A 21,729-nucleotide genomic window follows, 5' to 3' on the forward strand; every position below is an offset into this window, starting at 1 on the left:
ATCTGTTTTTGAGCTACTCATGTGCGACACCGCCGTGAGTGGCAGCAGGACTCTGCTGCACCACAAGCCTTGCTGAGAAGGGGATTTGGGAATGTTGGAAAATCTGTGAATGGGGCTAGTTCGTTAACGAATAGTTCCAGGAGTTGTAATTGTTATGCTACACAGTTTTTGATGTGATGTCATCAATTTTGGATACTGAAGTATTGTAGAAGATCAATAAAGCTGCAGCCCAATTTTTTTTGCCATTATCTTGTGGTGTTATTATTGTTTGAGCGGATGCCAATGTAAAAATTGTGCGAGTGCCAGTTATGTTTCTGCAAATTGGCGCTTAATGAAATAAGATAACGCTCTCTTCAGGCACAGTGGCAAAATAACGTTCAGAATTTAAGAAACTGATTGCTTGGGCTGAGAAATTTTCAGCACTGCCTTATAAGATTTCCTAGGCTGATGATATGCATTTTACTAACTTGCTAGAGACCCTCTTTGCCTCTGTTTTGATCCACTAATAGAAATTAAGACTATTCATGGAGAGTTAACTGACTTCTCCTTCTGAATTTGTGGTTTCAGTATCCGCAGATTCGGTTATTCACGATTTTTTTATTTTTATTATTACGGACCTTCCTCACCTCCCTCTTGGCATCTCAGACCTTACCTGGTGGTCTAGCGGGCTTTCGGGGCAGGAGTGATCTTCCTACGTTCCTGCCCCAGGCAGATCACTCCTAAAAAATGGCTGCCATGAGTTCCCATTGTAGTCTCGAAAGACTATGGGAACTCACATCAGCCATTTGCTATGAGTGATCTGCATGGGGCAGGAGCGTAGGAAGATTGCTCCCGCCCCGAAAGCCCACTAGATCACCAGGTAAGGTCTGGGATGCCGGGAGGGAGGCGGGAAGGTCCAGAATGAGGCAGGAGTGGGTCAGAGGCGGCTGAAAACTTATTCACAATTTTTCACACTTCGTGGTCTGGCTCTGCACCCAACCCCCGTGAATACCGAGGGAGAAGTGTAACTTTCTTTTCTGCTATATGTATTGTTTTCTTTTAAAAAATATTTTCTCCATCCTACATGGATATTGTAGGCAAATTAATGTTGTTGTTTTTTGTTGTTTTTTTTTTTGCTATGACCCAATACTGATTCCATCAAAACACTGTAATCCATTCATAATTTAGTCTACAGTGCTCATGTCTTCTGCAATAGATAAAATATGTTTAAAGTTTTGCATGGCTAAACATGGATACATTTCAACTACTCATGTTTTCTGTTTCCTGCAAAAAATGACTTTACTGACCACCTGCTGCTGTGCTAGATGCGACCCTGACCCCTTCCCCCTTTCTTGTTATTATAAACATTGAGTTCTTTAAGTGAGAGCTGTTTAAAGGGTAGGAGTTTGTTAAGTGTGCCTTCCCAGATCCCAGATGTAGTTGTAGACTGATGTGCTTTTTGATCTTTATTTTATGAGTGTCTGATAAATTGCCTTTGGCACCTGGCAACAGAAATATCACTATCTGAAAACTAACTCTTATGTCAAACAATGTGGCCAACCCCACATTCTGCATTAAAGAGCTGGATACATTTATATGTAGGATGTTTTCCAACCTTTAGAAATAGAGTATACAGTAGAGTCCAACACCGTGACATTGTGATTTACATACTTTTTTTTAGTTTAAAAAAGAGAATTTATCATCCTTAAAAAATGTGTTTTATGATCCACTTATATGTGGCCTCCGTTTTAAGTTTCTTGGGTAAGTCAAATAGAAACCACAATACTTTAAACCTAAATTCCATGTTAAATCGCTAAAGAAGGTGTCGTAAGATGGCGCATTAAACTGCAAAGCCAAAGCTAATGTTGTTCTTTTCTAAAATGTAGAACATTTTTTACTTGTTTTTCTGCATAACTAAGATGTGCTCATCACTGTGATATTTTGCTCTTTGCATCATGCAGTACACTAAAAAAAAAAAAAAAAGAAAGAAAATAAATATGTGCATTATTGACTGATACGGTGATGATGATGAAATAATGACACTCGTTTCAATGTATAATCTCTCCATCTGTCAACACAACTGCCATGGTGAACTTTGTTAAAAAAGTGAATTACACATTGCTCTAAAATGTACCGAATTTTCAGCACGTGCATTGAGCACATGAAAGGAAAAAAAAAATTAATAAATGTGTCTGAGAAATGTAATGAAAAGGATTTTAAGAAAGTGGACTTTCACTATAGCAGAAAGAAAGATGATATGAAAATGATAATGAAAAGGAAAAAAGAATATTTATTTAATTTTCTATATTGTTCTACTTGGAGAGCTCAGAACGGTTTACATTAATTTATTCAGGTACTCAAGCATTTTTCCCTGTCTGTCCTGGTGGGTTCATAATCTATCTAATGTACCTAGGGCATTGGGTGGGGGGATTAAGTGACTTGCCCAAGGTCACAAGAAGCAGCATGGGTTTGAACCCATGATGAACCTCACGATGCTGAGGCTGTAGCTTTAACCACTGCACCACACACAAAGAGATAGGGGTAGAGAAAGAAAACAAAGCAAAAATAAGACAAAGTCTTGACCATGTTCAATATGAAGAAATAGCCAGTCTGTTAAGGAAGAAAAAAATATATATTCAAAATAAATGCCAGCATCAAAGGAAAAATGAAGAAAATGCATGTAAGGAAAGTCAAAAGAAATGCAGTTTTATTTACTGTTGCTGTACGTATGTTAATAGGTATAAGAAGGAATGGAGCGATTTTAAAAATGTATTTCTTCTTGGAATGAACCAAGACTTTTGTTGCTACTTTTTGGGATTTTGCTAGGTTCTAGTGACCTGGATTGGCCACCGTGAGGACAGGCTACTGGGCCAGATGGACCATTGGTCTGACCCAGTAAGACTATTCTTATGTTCTTATGACTTAGGGTTCCTTTTACGAAGGTGCACTACCGTTTTTAGCATGCGCTACAATGCACCGCGCGCTAACCCCACGTTACACGGAAAATACTAACGCCAGCTCTATGGAGGCATTAGCACTAAAACTGCTAGCGCACCTTCGTAAAAGGAGCCCTTAGTCCCTCTTTTACTAAGTCATAGTAGATGTTTCAACCGCAACCCGCCTAAATGTTCTTTTTTTATTATTATAATTTTAAATACTTACAATATCCAATAGTTCAAAGGAAAAAAAAGAAATCTCATAAACAATACATAATCATTCATACATAATTCCTTTTTAAGCCCACATTATGAGGAGACATGTTACAATTCTAAACAATCAAATTTTCAAGAAAAGATAAAGGACAATAATTCTCAGCTCATCCTAACGAACCTTGAATCATTCCTTACTTAATTGGGATACTAATTTTCTCCTCTTTTTTCTCAGCAAATGAAACAACTCATTTCTGTTCTCTCACAACTAAAAATTGTTGTAATTGAATGGGGTCCCAAAAAACATACTCAATATCCTGCATCTTAACTAAACATTTACAAGGAAATTTCAGGTAAAAAGATGCCTCTAGAGCCAAAACTCTAACTTTTAACTTCAGAAACTCTTTCCTTCTTAACTGAGTGGCTCTAGAGACATCTGGAAAAATCTAAATGTTCTGATGCTGCTTCAACACTTCAACGCTCATAGGAATTCTAGATTATAATACATGTTGTGTTTATATGCCAAATATGAAATAAAACTCCATTTGCTGAGAGGTTTGGTAACAAAAATAAGTTCAAAAAAATATGGGTTCCTATGAACATTGGAGCAGTTACCGCAGTTGCCGCTGCTAAAACCTGCACTAAGCGTTAGTATAGAATGGGGTAAGCTATGTATTAATTATATTATATTTTTAATTTTGTTTTCTTTATGTTGTGAAAATTCAACATTTAAATGAGAAAAGAAGGGGTTGGTTTGCTCAAATTTAATTGGATTTGTCATAATTTTATAATTACTGGTTCTGTAACGTGATGGTTGTTTAATGTCCAATTGCATTCAAGTGCTATTCAAAAGTGTTAGCCTTACACAAGAGTTCTATTACTAAATAGTGGTAAAAAGTGGCCTTTTTCCATTTCACCACAGCTGGAAAATGATTTTCTTTTTTTTTCTTCTATTAATAGTTATGTACTAATGTTGCTATTAGCATGCAGACATGAAAAAGAATCATCATGTGAGCATTTACCGACACCTATCTTGTAGGAAGTAAGGATTCACCTGGTAATCCTGCGCTAACCAGTTAGCATGCAATAATGCTGATGTACTAATGGATTAGGTAGGAATGTCTATTCTCCACTCCTGAGTGCATCCTGCAGTAAGCATTTTAATGTATGGTAAGTGCATACTAGAACTTACCACAGCTTAGTAAAAGGACCCCAAACTGATTGAGACTTTGCCAGTTGTGAACATGGGCTAGCCAATTTGAATATCTTTGTGTAACTTACATTTGGGAAATTGATTAGAAATACCTTGTATTTAGTTTGCTTCAATCTAAAAGTTCTTTTCATTCCTATTGGTCACGTCATATTCATCAACATATTGTTCTCTTCTCTTAGAACATTCATAAGAATATAAGGTTAGCCATACTGGGTCAGACCAATGAGCCATCTAGCCTAGAATCCTGTTTCCATAGTTGCCAATCCAGGTCACAAATACCTGGCAGAAACCCAAGTAGCAGGCTCCAGTCTTCTGGTACCATGTTGGATTTTAAAGAGAAATTAAAAATTACTAACAATAGCTCTGTATCATATTATATTGTTATCAAATGATGTTCAAAAAGCAGAAGAACAGAGGTGAAGAAATTAGAGAGTGAGCAGTTGGAGAAGAACACAAGATTGAAGGAGTGACCATGCTGATGAGTAGGGATAGTTGAGCATAACTGGAGATTGATTGAGATTTAAACAAAATGGAGACTGGGAGATTGGGCATCAAAATGGCAAATGATGTTTAATGTGAGCAAGTGCAAAGTGATGCATGTGGGAAAGAGGAACCCTAACTATATCTACATGATGCTGAGTTCTATGTTAGGAGTCAATGTCCAGGAAAAGGATCTAGGTGTCATCATTAACACACCGTACCATTTTTGAAGAAACCCCTTCTTATCATGCTAATCTTATTTCTACAGTTTCCTCATGCTGCCCTATACAATCGGTTTATGTACAGCACCTATTCATTCCACCAACCTCACAGGATCATCTGGAATCCACTCATCACTCAGCATTTTTCTACATCTCTCCCTTACTTTGGAACACCCTACCAGTATCCCTCCAAAAGGAGGAATCCATAAAGAAGTTTAAAGCTCAGTTAAAATCCTAACTTTCTGTTTGGCTTTTGGAGAATCTCTGGGATCTTCAGTGTCTTAAGAATCGTGAGTCTTTTTAATGTTTTAATGTTAATGAATGCATGCTCTTGATGACTGATGACTGATGACTGTCCTATTTTAAATGGAGTTACTTTTCTGAATGTGCCTTTCCTTGTTTTTATGTAAACCAACTTAGCCTGTCCTCTGTAAAGGGAGTATATGAGTTTTAATAATTGAGGATACATTGGAACTCTCAGCTCAGTGTTTGGTGGCGACTAAGAAAGCAAATAGAATGTTGGGAATTATCAGGAAAGGAATGAAAATCAAAGATGAAAATGTTAGAATGCCTTTGTATCACTCTATGGTACGGCTGTACCTTGCATACTGTGTGGAATTCTGGTTGCCAAATATATAAAAAAATATATAGTGGAATTAGACATGGCACAGAGAAGGGTGAGAAAAATAATAAAAGGTTTAGGGCACTGAAGAGCTTCTTCAGCCTTGCCAGTAGTTTGGGTTCGCTCTCCAGGAAGTCGTTCTCCTCTGCCTCTCCTGCTTATGAGTGTGTGAGCCCCTCCCAAACCTAGGTGTGCCTGGCCCGAGACTCAGCTCATTTGGGCTCCCCTTGTGGTCATTCTGCAGATTGCTGAACTGCCTAAATACAGGGCATTGTTTCTGCTTTCTGGGTCAAGGTTTGTCTACAGTTGCTTTCTGCTCTGGGATGGACTTATCAGGATAGGCAGCCAAATCAGCCAGGGAATGTGAGCTGGGCTTTTGGTGGGCTTTTCTCATCCCAGCATTGGGTTTCTTTTGATTTTTAAAGGGAACCAAAGCAGTCATGGAGCCTGTTTGGTCACAGTGCCTCCTGGTACCAGTGGTTAACACCCGGGCACCTAATAGTGCTTAGTGAGTGGGGTGAGTGAAACCTCGGAGTTGTCTATTCTCCGGCCTACCGGAGTTATCTGGCCTCAGCCTACGTCCAAGCTCAAGTGTGAACTGTGAGTCAGTGAAGGACAATATGTGTGGTTTTTCAACCTTTTGTGACTCCCCCCCTTGACCCGAAGAGCTGTCTGGAGCCCATGTGGTAGGAAGCCATGTGGTAGGAAGCCAGGGCTATATATATATGCAGGTACCTTCTCTATCCCCAATTAGATTACAATATAAGTGTTGCACCCAGGGCAGGATTAATTCGTCGAGGGCCCCTAAGCACACAAGTACACTGGCCCCCCTGCCCCGCCCCACCATGCGCCCAGGCAGAAACAGGAAGCTGCATCAGAGGGAAGCTTTGGGCAAACAGCACCGCTTGCACAATTACAGTTCCCGTTGCCTTTCTTACCCGCGTTGCTTGCTTGTCTTACTTTCCATCAATGGAAATTGCCGATCGGGGTGGGGCCCGTGTTGCCGATCGATGCTGGAGGGGCCCATCGCCGTTAGGAAAAATCAATGTTGATGCCCTCCTTCATCGGGCCCCCCCCTGACCATTTCGGGCCCTAGGCACATGCCTACTTGGCCTATTGGTTAATCCTGCCCTGGTTGCACCTGGGGCAATGGAGAATTAGGTGACTTGCCCAGGATCACAAGGAACCATAATAGGAACTGACACTGAGCTAACCATTAGGCTACTCCTAAACTCTTTGAATTTGCTCACGCTAACTGCTAAACCAATGTGATAACAATTGTCATGCTTGTGCAGTTGCAGTTAGTAAGTGCTATTTCACATGCTAAATGCCTAATGTGCTTTAGTAGAAGGGCTCCACAGTAAATGTGGTTTTGACTCTATTTGTAGTATCTTCAATTTTCATAGGACATGATTATTTTTATTTGCCAAAAACCGGTTAAATAAGTGCCAAGAATTCCTCTAAGTCTCCTTTGTAGGTGAGTCGAATGCTAATAGGGTAGGAGAGAATTCACTTATATTTCACTTCCAATTATTTTATCTTTTGCTCCAAAAATTTATTTAAGTAATTACTTAATGAATCGGGTTTGCTTTTCTACTAATTGCAATGCTTCTGTTTATTCCAGATGGAATTTTTATGTATATTCAGAGCTGCATTTGTCAAACAGCACATAATAACTCCTTGAAATCTTGTAGTAAAAATAAGAAACAAACATATGAAAAATAGACCAAGGTGTCACGAAGCATAAACATTTCATAAGGCTGCTGCAAATATTTGGATTTTGTCAAGTGCTAGTAATTTAAAAAATCCGCTCATAATGGAACCTTATATCTAGCTAATGCATTTTGCAGAGATAAAAAAAAAAGCAGGCATAAATCAGTAGCATACGATTCCTTGCTTGATGAAACAAAATTGTCTTGTAAACAAGCTGCTGCACTTTTGCTGGAAGAGATCACTCTTTTCACAGATGTGCAGATTTTAAATGAAAGTATGTCTTCCTTAGAAAATCAGCCCTGCAATGTCTGCCCTAATGTTCTATTTGAAGCATAGCTCGGCAATGAAGTGGAAGGTGTCAGATGAAGATGGAGGTGAAGGGGGGTGGGGGGGTCTCTCCTTTAACTTATGTGGAAAGGTAGTACAAAGACACATATCAGGGGGAGGGAATACTAGACTCATTTATCTACTCACTCAGACATGGATTCTCTAACCGCTGCCAATATTTTAGGCGCCGGTAAGTGCCAAGCTCAGTAAAAAACACCATTCAAAAGATGTTTTTAACTGAGTTTCAAGGCGTCTACCAGCACCTAAAAAATCGGCATTGGAATCGAGCCTCTGTAGGTGCTTTAGGTTGTCTAACGCCACTATGGGTGTGGCTAATGCCGGAAATGGCATTAGGTGGCCTAAAGCGCTTACATAGACACAATTCATGACAAAAATAGGCACCAAAAATATAGGTCTGGAAAACCCTGGCCTATATTTCTGGCACCTATCTTTCACGGAGGCGCAATTCTCTATATGGCACCATCGCGTGATTGACATGCGATCAGCGGCTGCTTTTTAGGTGACTGCCGATATTGGCGCCCTATAGAGAATCCAGGCCTCAGGCCATAGGTGCTAAAGTCCATGTAGAGTTAGTGTTAGACATGCAAGGACCTAGGACAGAAACTGGGGTTAGGGTTAGGCTATGATTCCTTCAGCTTCAGAAATGCTCGGGATCTTGAGTGGTATGGAGGTTCAGAAAATGCCCAGGTTACCATCTGGCAACATAAGTGTCTATATCTCTAACAATTATTCAGCTTGATGTCATTCCAGTTATTGTGAAAAGGCAGCCTTGTTAATTCTAGGATCCTTTTTGACCCTCAAGAAATGTAGAGATAGATTATATCAAATAGCATGGTTTCCTCAAGTCTAGACTGGGACATACAGTATACACATGACTAATAGCATTCCATAAGTTTTGCGTATACGAGTGTGCCCCAACCATGCTCCGTTTAAATGAATTCCCATCTGCAAAGTACACACTACTGAAGATATGCACATACTTACATAATCATTGTCTAATGGTTAGGCTACACTTTGATTACCCTTTTACTATACTATAAAGAAATCTGACTTTAAATAGTGTAATCATTTGTTCTTTGGAACCTATTAACCAAGTCTTCAGATGTGCTTTTCCAATTGATGATCTCTTTTACCATCAGGAAAATATGCATGCATTTGCAACAACTTTTCAATTTTAATTGTTGCTCTGCACTCCTCACTGACCTGCTGTTTCACTAATTTATCTTGTTCTTTTCTTCTTTTGTATATATCAATGAGTGAAATAATTTTCTATAAATTTTCAATACTTTCATTATTTTTTTTCTTTTTTGTATATATAGCAATGTTTAAACATAGCACTTATCTGTGTGCTGTTTCTTCTATGTCGGCTGGGGACTCTTCTCGCCCAACATGTTTCGCCTACTCGGCTGCCTCAAGAATGTCCCTGTGTAACAGCGTTAAGCCCAGATCTCTCAGCACTTCCTGCATTTCAAAATAGCATATTGCTGGATTACTGTTATTTACCCATAAAAAGAACCCAAGATCCTGCCAAGATGCTTATGTAAGCAGGCTTTTTACAAAAACAAAGCCTACTGGCTGTTGTGCTGTCTTAAGTGAGTGAAGTGATAGCCAGCTGCTGCTGCGATCTTGCTTGTATTGCAGGGCTCTGAAAACTGCGATGGAACAGAAAGAGGCAGTGCTACGGGTCTTGCCGCAAACCTAGAAGTGCTTGAGACTTGAGCACTCTGTCAGCAAGGCCTGGGCTTCTGAAAAGGAGATAACAATAAGGTGCCCTATTGGGTGACCATATGGCTCCAGAAAAAAGGGGACGGATTGAGACATCCAGGTTTTACTTCCATTGAAAGCAATCAAGATGTCTCAATCTGTTCTCCTTACTTCCATTGCTTTCAATGGAAGTAAAACCCGGATGTCTCAATCCGTTCCCTTTTTTCTGGAGCCATATGGTCACACTACCTATAGGGCCAGCTGCAGTGGTGGCTCCCATTTGTGCTGTGTGTAGATGGGAAGAGGGAAGCAAGATGCATATGCAGAGCAGGACATAGAGGGACAGGCAGGCCTGGAAGTAAGAACATGCTTGGAGTGTGCCAGTACACTTTGAGCCCTAGAAGTACAGGTAGCAGAGCACGGGAAGCTGCTAGAGGTGGCAGCAGCTGTTTATGGGCCCTGGCAAGGACTCTAGAGATGGGCTGAACATGACATCTAAGCTGCACAATGTGGCAAAGAACAGTGTAAGGGAGTCGGGACCTCAGAGTAAACAGTGGAGTGCAGCAGGGGTCTGTACTGGGACTGATGCTATTTAACTTATTTATAAATGATCTGGAAATTGGAACGATGAGTGAGGTGATTAAATTTGAAGATGACAATAAACTGTTCAAAGTTGTTAAAACACATACGGATTGTGAAAAATTGCATGCAGATCTTAGGAAATTGGAAGAATGGGCATCCAAATGGCAGATGAAATTTAATGTGGACAAATACAAAGTGATGCACATTGGAAAGAATAACCTGAATCAGAGTTACCGGATGCTAGGTTCAACCTTGGGGATTAGCGCCTGAGAAAAGGATCTTGGTATCATCGTAGACAATATGATGAAACCTTCCACCCAATGTGTGTCGGCGGCCAAAAAAGCAAACAGGATGCTAGGAATTATTAAAAAAAGGGATGGTTAACAAGACTAAGAATGTTTTAATGCTCCTGTATTGCTCCATGGTACAACCTCATCTGGAGTATTGTGCTCAGTTCTGGTCTCCTTATTTCAAGAAAGATATAGTGGCGCTAGAAAAGGTTCAAAGAAGTGCAACCAAGATGATAAAGGGGACAGAACTCCTCCCGTATGAGGAAAGATTAAAAAGGTTAGGGCTTTTCAGCTTGGAAAAGAGATGGTTGAGGGGAGATATAATTGAAGTCTACAAAATCCTGGGTTCACTTACGCTCAATTCCCTGATGAAGCTCTGTTGCGAAACAGGGAACCCTGTTGGAAACCATGGAATTTATTACCAGCGGTGAAGAGTTTGTAGCTGCTGTGAGGTTGGCTCACGCTCCACTGTGTGGGTTTGGTCCCGCTTCTACATCCCAATACTACTTTGAAGATTATTGAGAATTCCACATTTTAAAGATAAGTGTGATTGTTTTTGGTGATATAATATAATAGTGTATGATATTCTTTGAATATTTTCCACTTATCTTGGAGTTTTTGACCAGTGATGTGTCTGCTCGTCTCAAAGTGGATATTTTGAGATCAGTTTGTCTATTTGGGTAGCAATTGTATAGCACCCCTATTAGACACTGAGGTCTTTTCTCCATGTTTTACTGAATAATTATCTTGAGTACTGGGTGAGCATTTGGATGTAATTGAAGTGTGCATATATTTTTGTGCATCCTTTCTTGCTTGAGAATGTCTTTTTGTAAAAAAATAATCAAGTGCTCTTAATATGTGCCACAATAGGGCTCATTAAAAAAAAAAAATCCAAAATGTGGCATAAAAGGGCAGGTGAATTGAAGCATTGGAAACTTCGGCATCACACCACGAAGCTGTTTCTTAAATTTATGAATTATCTTCTTGTCTACATCACCCTGCTTTTCTTTGGCATTGGAATTTCTTCCCTCTGGGTTCCTTGAAAAAGACCACGAAACATGGCCCATGTCGGGACCTCCTATCAAATTTAAGTTAAGTAGGTTTCTTTATCCTTCCTGCCATTGAAAAATTTAGTCAGATATTTCAGAAGAACACCTTATTTTCAACACTTAATAGCCATACACAGTGATGGGACGGTGGGTTCGGCTATAGGAGCTTTGGCTCTTGGTCGGACTACACATATTCTGAGTGTATGCCTAAGTGTCCTTTACAGTAACTGAATCTTTTTCTAAAAATAAGTTTGTGACCTTTCTTCTGAGAAGTCTTCTTTCTGTGTTACATAAAAGGGCAGGTGTACATTTTTCCCGCCAAACCCTTCCAATTCACTATTTTTGAAACCTATTTTCTAGATGGAATTCTATTGTGCTTGTCCACAGTACATCTAAATCTCAAGGGGGCATGTTAGAGATGTGTTTTGAGCAGGGCTAGGGTGGGCTTATGATTTGAACATTTTTCTGCAATAATCAGACATTTTAGAAAATGTCCAGGGCACAGTTTGGGCATTTGGGGCTAGACCTGTTTTAACAACGAATAAGTGCCAAAAAATGTGGCCAAAGTGACCAGATGACCACTGGAGGGATGAAGGCATGACCTCCCCCATACTACCCCAGTGATCACTGACTCCCTCCCACCCCAACAATGGGAATAAAACAGTATACACCTGCTTGTATAATAGTTTCAGATGTTATGGTCAGTCCTAGTAAAGCAGCAAGCAGGCTCCTAGAATAGCTTAGTGGGTGGTGTAGTCAACCATAGAACATAAGAATTGCCGCTGCTGGGTCAGACCCGTGGTCCATCGTGCCCAGCAGTCTGCTCATGCGGCGGCCCTTTGGTCAAAGACCAGTGCCCTAACTAAGCCTAGCCCTACCTGGGTGTGTTCCGGTTCAGCAGGAACTTGTCTAACTTTGTCTTGAATCCATGGAGGGTGTTTTCCCCTATGACAGACTCCGGAAGAGCGTTACAGTTTTCTACCACTCTCTGGGTGAAGAAGAACTTCCTTACGTTCATACAGAATTTATCCCCTTTCAACTTTAGAGAGTGCCCTCTCATTCTACCTACCTTGAAGAGGGTGAACAACCTGTCCTTATCTACTAAGTCTATTCCCTTCAGTACCTTGAATGTTTCAATCATGTACCCTATCAGTCTCCTCTGTTTGAGGGAGAAGAGGCCCAGTTTCTCTAATCTTTCGCTGTACGGCAACTTCTCCAGCACCTTAGTCATCTTAGTCGCTCTTCTTTGGACCCTTTCAAGTAGTACCGTGTACTTCTTCATGTGCTGGACGCAGTACTCCAGGCCTATATACACAGGTACAAAAAAATCTCACAGAAGAGTATCTACCATGAGAAAGGCCTATATCCCACTCTAACTACTACACTTATGGTGGACTATGTGAGCCTTCCATAAATCCATCCTAATCCTATTGGACCTACATATAATTGACACTTGCAGGCATAAGGGCTATTGGTATGGTGTACAGTTGGGTCCAGTAGGTTTTGGGTGGGTTTTGGAGGGCTCACCATGCACTGTAAGGGAGTTATGGTGAGATGTGTACCTGGACCTTTTTATATTAAGTTCACTGCAGTGCCCCCTAAGGTGTTCTACTGGGATATCTGTGTGGTCATTCTATTAAAATTGCTGGACCCTCCTACATCTCAATGGCTTTTTTTGTGCATTTTTCTTATGGACTTTTTTTTTTTTTTTTTTAATGGTTCAAAAAGATAGACACACATCTAAGAAATGGCCATTTTTGAAACAAAAAGATAGCTGTGTTTCTGTTTCGAAAATGGTGATATTTGCTACTGGATTTTTGTGCATCTTCTGCAAAACATCCAAACTCAGATTTGGATGTCATATTTGCCCCTTCACATAAATGCAAAAATATTAGAACCATGTTCGAGGGTGATAACTAGATAGTATTTGTAAGAGCAAACTGCAGATAGAGATTTTAATCAACCATTAGATTTCATTTTGGATAGAACCTCCACGTGCAGACCCTCTAAATTTAAAGCTCTAGCAGAAATACAAAACTTAGGGGCCATTTTACAAATCCGTGACAGCAGTGGCCTTAGCATGGTCCATATGTGGGTCTTTTCTGCTTGTTAAAGCAACTTGTGCCATGGCCAGAAAACGGGCCGTTTTGGGTCATTTGAATAAATTGTAGTCCCAGTTCTTTAGGCCATTGCGCTTTTATTTTTTGTTGTTTTTCTTTTTTTTTTTTTTTTTAATTCTTTATTTATAATTTTAATAATTGACAATAATTACAAGTCAATAAAAGAAAACATGCAGTGTAAACTGAAATTAAATCAAAATTCCAAACAGCTATGGAATATCAAAATATACATCGCATTATTAGTCCACAATTTTGGAGACGAGGCTAATGAAAAAGACTGAAATAAGTCATCAAGGCAATTAGTATAAGGCAAAAAGATAGGCGTTTTGAGTGCTCTTGAACCAATATGTTGAGCTTAACAAGAGAACAAGGCAGCTCATGAAGACTCTCTATCAGAAATAAATTTAGATAAATGCTGTGGATCATAAAATACATATCTATTCCCCCCATATGTCAAAACGCATTTACAGGGATATCTTAGGGCAAAGGTCGCCCCTAGCTGAACAGCCTGTGGTCTCAATATTAAGAATTGTTTTCTTCTTTTCTGGGTCGAGTGAGATACATCAGGGTACATCCTAATTATATTTGTCATGAATGGAACATCTCTATGCTTAAAAAACATTTTAAGCAGCCAATCCCTGTCTGAGTCAATTGCAAACTGTACTATTAAGGTAGCAGGGACCTGATTTTCCGTATCTGACCTCTCTAGAAAATATGTTAAATCCAAACTATCAACAGATAAATTCTGTTGATTTGGATTTTGAGATTTAACTCTCGTTGGCAGGTAATATATTTTTGTGAGAGGTGGGTACGAAGTTTCTGGTACCTTCAAAATTTCTAACAAATATTTTTTAAACATAGCTAGGGCAGTTATTGTTTGTACTTTAGGAAAATTAATAATCCGAAGATTACATCTTCTAACAGAATTTTCCAACATTCCTTGTTTAAAGTGCAAACTAGCACTGTCCTTAATCCAAGTCTGGGCTTGTACTTCCAAAGTTTTTACTTTAGGTTCAATGTCACTCATTTTTTTTTCCAGACTTGTAACTTTATCCTTTAGTTCCAAATTTTCCGATATAACAGTATTGCAGCTCAAAGATAATTGCTGAATTTGACTCCCCAGTAAAGTTTGCATACTAGATATGGCCTCCCATATGGATTCCATCGTAATCACCTTGGGCCTTTGCAAGGGAACAATCTCAGTTCCAGGAATCCCTGCAATGCCCATTGAGCCAGATACCACTTCATTTATCAAAAGAATTTCTTGGGCTACTGAAATACCTGTAGCCATCAGTGAACTTGAAGAGTCTCCTCGGGCTTGCTGTGAACTCCTCACCGCTTGCTGTGATCTTGAAAACTTCTCCTCCCCCCCTCCGGGGTTAGTCCTCCCAAACAGAGAGGACAGCAAGAGGGCATCTCGAGCCGGTGAGTCAACAATCGACTCCTCCGTCGCAGCGGGACAGCAAGGCAGTCTTCGCTCATCCGGGGACAGAATGACAGCCTCAAAGGAGAGATCCCGCACCTCAGCCTGTGCAGTCTCTCCAGCCGTGGCACCCTCCGGTTGTAACGTTCGTGAACCGCGTTCTACAAAGACATCCATCGGACCCAAAGGTGCTGCTGCCTCAATGGGGAACACCCGAAGTTTAGACTTTCTTTTTACCATAACTCTAGGAAATCCACACGATGAGCACGACGGCATCTCCGCAGCTACTCCCAATCCGCCATCTTAGGTAAGCTCCGCCTCCATCATTTTTTTGTTGTTTTTCCAGCAATTTTGTTATCCCTTTCTTTCTGTTTTATGGTAACCTCCATGACATAAATACATCAGAGTACAATGTCTAAGCAGATGCCTAAGGATAGCGTCTTTTAAAGACGGATGCTGTCACCTTGTTCGGGAACCAGCAGCAGGTCAGAATTGAGGAGAGCAGTGTCAACAATGGAGGTGAACCTGAGAGACAGAAAGACAGCAGATACAACATACAAGTATATTTCTCTTGTGTAAATAAATCAGAACTATTATAGAATCATGATATTTGGACACATATAGACTACTTTTTGGGTGCTAGTACATTCATAGTCTGCTTTACAGAAAGTATGGGTCACCCTTGCTTCTGAGTGCTTTCCTCTACGGCTGACATTTCTCATTTATCCACTATTTAAAGAATCCTTAGCTTATCAGGAATTCCGCCCCCCCCCTCAAAAAAAACATATAAACCCCCTATGTATATAAATATATTGTACATATACAGCATGTATTAGATATAACCAAAATATTCTAGCAACATGGAATTTTAGAAGAAACGAATTACTACATCCAAGAGAGGAGGAAGGGGAAAGAAAAGGTATCTTTTTTCTATAAAAGCTGAAACAGTTTCAGCAGCCTTTCTATGAGAAGAGAAATATGCAAACCAGAAAAAGAATTCCATAAAAGCATGGATGCTAGGTTCACTGCATTAATGGCTACTGTGGTTCCAAAGTAAATGCTTGATTTATGAGAAGATTAGTGGCTGGTTAACCACGGGGATTTGGTCTCCAGAACTTTATCTTAGTTCAAGAGCAGCAGTCTCAGATACAATCATGTTTAATAGGGTTTTAAAGATGTAACAGTGAGTCATACAATAGCCCTTTCCTGCTTTAGTGCCAGAATGACTTTTATTGAAATCTAGTTATTTGCTGTAAGAAGAAGTTACAACAGGGAAAGAGCTTTCGCAAACATTTAAGAACATAAGAATTGCTCACGCGGCGGCCCTTTGGTCAAAGACCAGCGCCCTAACTGAGACTAGCCCTACCTGCGTACGTTCCGGTTCAGCAGGAACTTGTCTAACTTTGTCTTGAATCCCTGGAGGGTGTTTTCCCCTATGACAGACTCCGGAAGAGCGTTCCAGTTTTCTACCACTCTCTGGGTGAAGAAGAACTTCCTTACGTTTGTACGGAATCTATCCCCTTTCAATTTTAGAGAGTGCCCTCTCGTTCTCCCTACTTAGTCTATTCCCTTCAGTACCTTGAATGTTTCAATCATGTCCCCTCTCAATCTCCGCTGTTCGAGGGAGAAAAGTTTCAGTTTCTCTAATCTTTCGCTGTACGGCAACTCCTCCAACCCCTTAACCATTTTAGTCGCTCTTCTCTGGACCCTTTCGAGTAGTACCGTGTCCTTCTTCAGGTACGGCGACCAGTGCTGGGACCAGTGTGGCGACCAGTGCTGGGAACTTATTTTCAACGATCTGAGTGATAATATTAGTGAGTCGTAAGACAATAAGATCCTATGATGTGTTAAAATGATATGACCCTGTGAGTCAATGCAGTGCGTCTGTCAATGGATGGGTTTGTACATAAAACAAAAAAAGGAACCAACAAGACCTGCAGTGAAAGTGCAGTGCAAAAAAAAAACAAAACTGCAGGAAATGTACAAGGTGCAGGAAGATTATTCAATTAAAAATATGTGTCAATAAATCATAAAATCAACAATAATAACAATAAAAAAATAAAAATAATAAAATTAATCCAAAGATAGGTTCTGATGTAAAGCGTATTGGACCTGACACGTTCTGTGTTTCGAGAAACACTTCTTTCTCAGGGGTCCGAGATATACATTACATAAATATGCAAGAACCATATGGATCAAAACAGTTAGTGAAAAGCCTAGGGGCACAGGTGAAAAAAATCCCCTGGAAATAATGCTTTATGGTTTGTGCATATACACTACGAAAATATAAGAGCAATTGTGATTTCAGTAGCAGGAGTAGTGCTGTGGAACAAACTGACAGGACCATTGAGATCACTTTCTGATATTCTAAAATTTAAAAAGGTTTTGGGAACTACATTGTTTATAGAAGCTTTAAATGAATTTATAGACTATTGGCTTTTATCCAAGCTGTACGTTGTTTGACAATTATGTATGTATTTTTGTAAGCTGTTTAGGTTAAAAATGTCATAAACAAATAAATTAATAAAATAAATATAGTTCTGCCAATTTAGATCTGGCAGTCACCCACAATAACCAGCAATGCAGGTAGTCCAGATCTCTATAGGGTTTAATTGCGAGCATCCATTCTGCAGTTGCCCTTGTCCACTGGTGCCTGCATTTAGCTGTGCATACAGTTTATAGAATAAGGTCAGTTACACACCTAACTTAGGGGTCCTTTCACTAATCCACGCTAACCGATTTAGCGCACGCTAAAGATTAGTGCATGCTAAATGCTAAGGTGCCCATAGAATATAATGGGTACCTTAGCATTTCACGCGCGCTAAATCAGTTAGCGCATCTTACTAAAAGGACCCTTAATGGTTTAATGAGATGCTCGTTGGCTTTAACCTGAAATTGCCAGTTATCGGTATTAATTGACACTGATTGACAGTTAGTCATATAACTGACCTTAGTTAGTAGTCCATAAACTGTGCACACAATTTCTTTAGTGCAGAACTACAAGGAGGGCATGAGCCTGGGAGAGGAAGTCTTAGGCAAGGGTAGGCCTAGAAGTTAATGTATATGGGTCATAGAAAACTATCAGCTAGGCACCTAACTGACTGTAGTTAGGCACATGTGTTTATACCAGTCCTGTGGCTGGTGTAACTGCTTGCACCTAAAGTTACTCCATAAACACTATGATCTCGATATTCAGTGATTTAAGTGAGCAGGAGAGGCTCCTGATGCTTACTGTATATAGTCAAATATAAACCCATCCGAATGTCAACCAAGGTAACCTTTCCCCCCCCCAAAAGAGAGTGGAAAAGGTTGACTTGAATATAATATAAGGGTTTAGATTCAAGTACCTACGCTCCTGCCCCATGCAGTCTCCCTCCTGAAAATGGCTTTGCCATGGGCTCTAGTGTCCTGTCCTTCAATTCATCCCTCCCCACAATGACCCATTGGTGCTAGTATCCCCCTCCCCCAATGACAATTGACACTAATATCTTCCCTTCTCCTCCACCCAATGGCTGGCACTGGTGTCCTCCTTTCCACCTGATGACCATTGTTACTAAGATTCTCCTCTTACCTTCCCCCTAATGACCATGTGGAAGTGTCTTATCAGGTCCTGTCCTTCACTCCCACCCCAAAACAACCGGTGCTTCAGTCTGTCATACATACCAAACTGACCTGAACTGATTAGCACTGCACTAGTTCTCCATGTTGGGTCCTTGAACATCTGTGTATGCTCAAGGCTTTCTAGGTTGATATGGCAGGGCTTGATAATGCACAGGTGTTCAAGGCCTTGCACCAGCCCAGCAGAAAGCAATGCAGTGAGATTCATTTAGAATGGGTAAGTGCAATGCTTATACAATGATCAAATTATAATTAGCTTATACAATGATCAAATTATAATTAGTTTTAAGGTTTAACTGATTATTTAAGATGAATTCATACATGATATGATATTATTCAAGATGAATTGATCATTTGATCATTTGATGATCATTATATGAATTTTGGTCCTTATTGATTTTTAAATGATTAACAGAATGTTGAGGGTGCAGGATTTTTTTAAGTATAAGAATAAATATTTGTATTCATTAATTTATAGTTAAATTGTTATGTGATGACTTATGTATAAATATAATTTGATCATTGTATAAGCTATTATGCAGTTTCAGGGTGACAATGTATAATATATATTAACGTTTCTTTTATATTTTTATATTGTTTAGTGCTCCCCGTTTGGAACCCTTGAAAAAGCCTCTTTGGGCGAAACGGGTCCCATCGGGTATACAATTGTTGGGGCCAGTAAAGTATACAACAATAAAGAACAAGTAAACATTTCATCTGTTGTGGATTATTCATTTAAATTCTAAAGAAGAAGTTCTACAGATCGATGATCTAACCCTAAGAGTGAGGGCGTTCTACATTGAGGACTCAAATATAATCCAAGACTTCTATTTTTGGGCTATTTTCTGACCCAAAAATCTCAGTTTATATTCAAGTATATACAGTAAATTGCCTGTCAGCACCCAATCACTGATATTCAGTGGCACTAAAGTGAGGAATACCATTGAATATCACCTCTGATCAGCATATTTGACCTACAAACCCTCTTGCTTATTATATGTTAGAATAGTCAAGATAAGTTGGAAAAACTTATTTATAATATTTGTATTAATATATATGTGGTGAGAAGTGTATCCTCAGTGCGACTGTGAAAGCTACGCTTTTCCGCTCTCAGTTCGCTCTCAATTCTCAATGTTTCTTAGATTGTCTTTTGAATTGTTATTATATGTTAGAAGCAATCATCTTTGTTGATCCAAAAGAAACTCTTCCAGTTGTGCAGGATCAAAAAAGATGAATCTATTTCCATCATGATTCACTAAACATTTACCGTACTTTTTTTTTTTTTTTTAACCTTTATTAATTTTCAGAGCAAACAAATTTTCAGAGCAAACAAATATACGGTCAGATAAAACATTTAAAAAATGCTTCTATTCGAACAAATACTAAACAAAGTACCTTACTCCCCCCCTCCCTCCCTCTCTGGATGTGTGTAGAAATCATCTAGGAATTAAAGGTTAATCAATTAATCAATCTTTTGTTTAACAAATGCCTCTAATGGACCCCAAATTTCTTTAAACATTTTATTTCCCAATTGTTCTGCATTCATTCTTTCATACCTGTAATGCAAACAGAGTGTTTCCCACCAAAAGAAAAATTTAATCTATCCCAGTTCTTCAGTTTCTGGTTATCAATTGCATGGCCACCCCGGTCATAATCAGAAGAAGTCTACTTTTATGAGTATCTATTGGGCTTTTAGATTTCAACAATGTCCCAAGTAGGATCATATCATAGGACAATGGTATAGAGACACTGAATATCATATTACATTTACAATGAAACTTAAAAACGAATGTTGATCCAAGGAAATTACTCTGAAGAAACATTTTTCTATGTAATTGCATGGTTCTAGCCACATCAGGAAATCCACAGTTCTAAAACCAATTCCTTTAAAAAAACAAATGAACTTGAATTACACAGGTCAAGAAAAAAAAATTTTTTCTTGGTGCCTTGGGTTTTTTGACCTGGGGTTATTTGGGGCACTGATTCATAAAATAGCATTGAATAGACCACATCAGCTCCAGTTTCATAGATATGGCGTATAGTTTCTTAGTATCCTTGCTTTTTATGCCTTTGGGATAGTAGTGCCAAGCATGAACATTGGGCAAAAAAAGATTGGCTTCCGAGGGAATATATGGTGGTTGGAGGACAAAATATAATCAATGAACCTTTGATAGCACAAGATGGATTCAACTGCCACCACTACATATAAAGCTAGACCTGAGGGAACAATTTGTAAGGCTTTGAATAAAGATGGTTCATGCATTGAATGCATGGAGGAGCATTTTCAATAGTGCATCTAAGTCCAACTTTAGCGTTTCCCGCTAGACATCCACAATTGGACATCCAGAAGTGTCCATTTTCAAAAATTCTGGATGTCCCCTTTTTTTGTTTTTTTTAATTGTCTAGTTGGGCGCCTTGTCCATCAGGATGCCTAACTTTATACTACATTTTCAACCACAAAACCCATCTAAGTTTAAAATGTCCAATTGAAGCCCATTTGAACATGGGAGGGGCCAGCCTTCTAATGAACTGGCCACATAGACATGCCAACAGAACATTGGGCCACACTAGAAGGCACTGCTGTGAACTTTTTTTTTAGGGAAAAAGTTCAGTTTACAGTAAAATGTGGAGGGTTACAACCCCCCAAACCCCCCATAACGCCGGCGCGATGTCTATTAAGTAAACTGGGGAGGTTCCCCAACAAAACCCCCCGTCGGAGCCCCTAAAAACTGTAATTTAGAGCGGCGTGGTGGTGCACGCTGCGCTCAATTGTCAGCGCGCGCTTTTGTCTTTCGCGCCGTTGTCTATGAACCAATACCAAGTGCTGCTGTTCTAGAGCCAGGTATATATTGTTTTATTCAAAAATTTTGGGGGTAGGAGGGGATCAATGACCACTGGGGGATTGTGTGGGGGTCATTACTTAATCCATCCAATGGTCATCTGGTCAGTCTGGGTACCCTTTTGGCACTTAGATGCATCTCAAACAGGTCTAGGTGAAAACATCTCAAGTTCCATCTAAGACAGCCAGGGAAAAGTTTGATTATAGCTTCAGGACGTCCAAGTCTAAGTCCACCCAAATCCTTCCCATTCCCTACCTCCCAACACACCCATTTCTACTTTGGACACACAGTAGATTAGAGTCCTGCTAGACATCCAGAAAGTCATCTTTGAGAATACCCACTTGGAAGTTTTGTCTAGTAAGACGTCCAATGCTGGTT

This window comes from Geotrypetes seraphini, chromosome 3 (assembly GCF_902459505.1).
Source record: "Geotrypetes seraphini chromosome 3, aGeoSer1.1, whole genome shotgun sequence".
Classification (NCBI taxonomy): domain Eukaryota; kingdom Metazoa; phylum Chordata; class Amphibia; order Gymnophiona; family Dermophiidae; genus Geotrypetes; species Geotrypetes seraphini.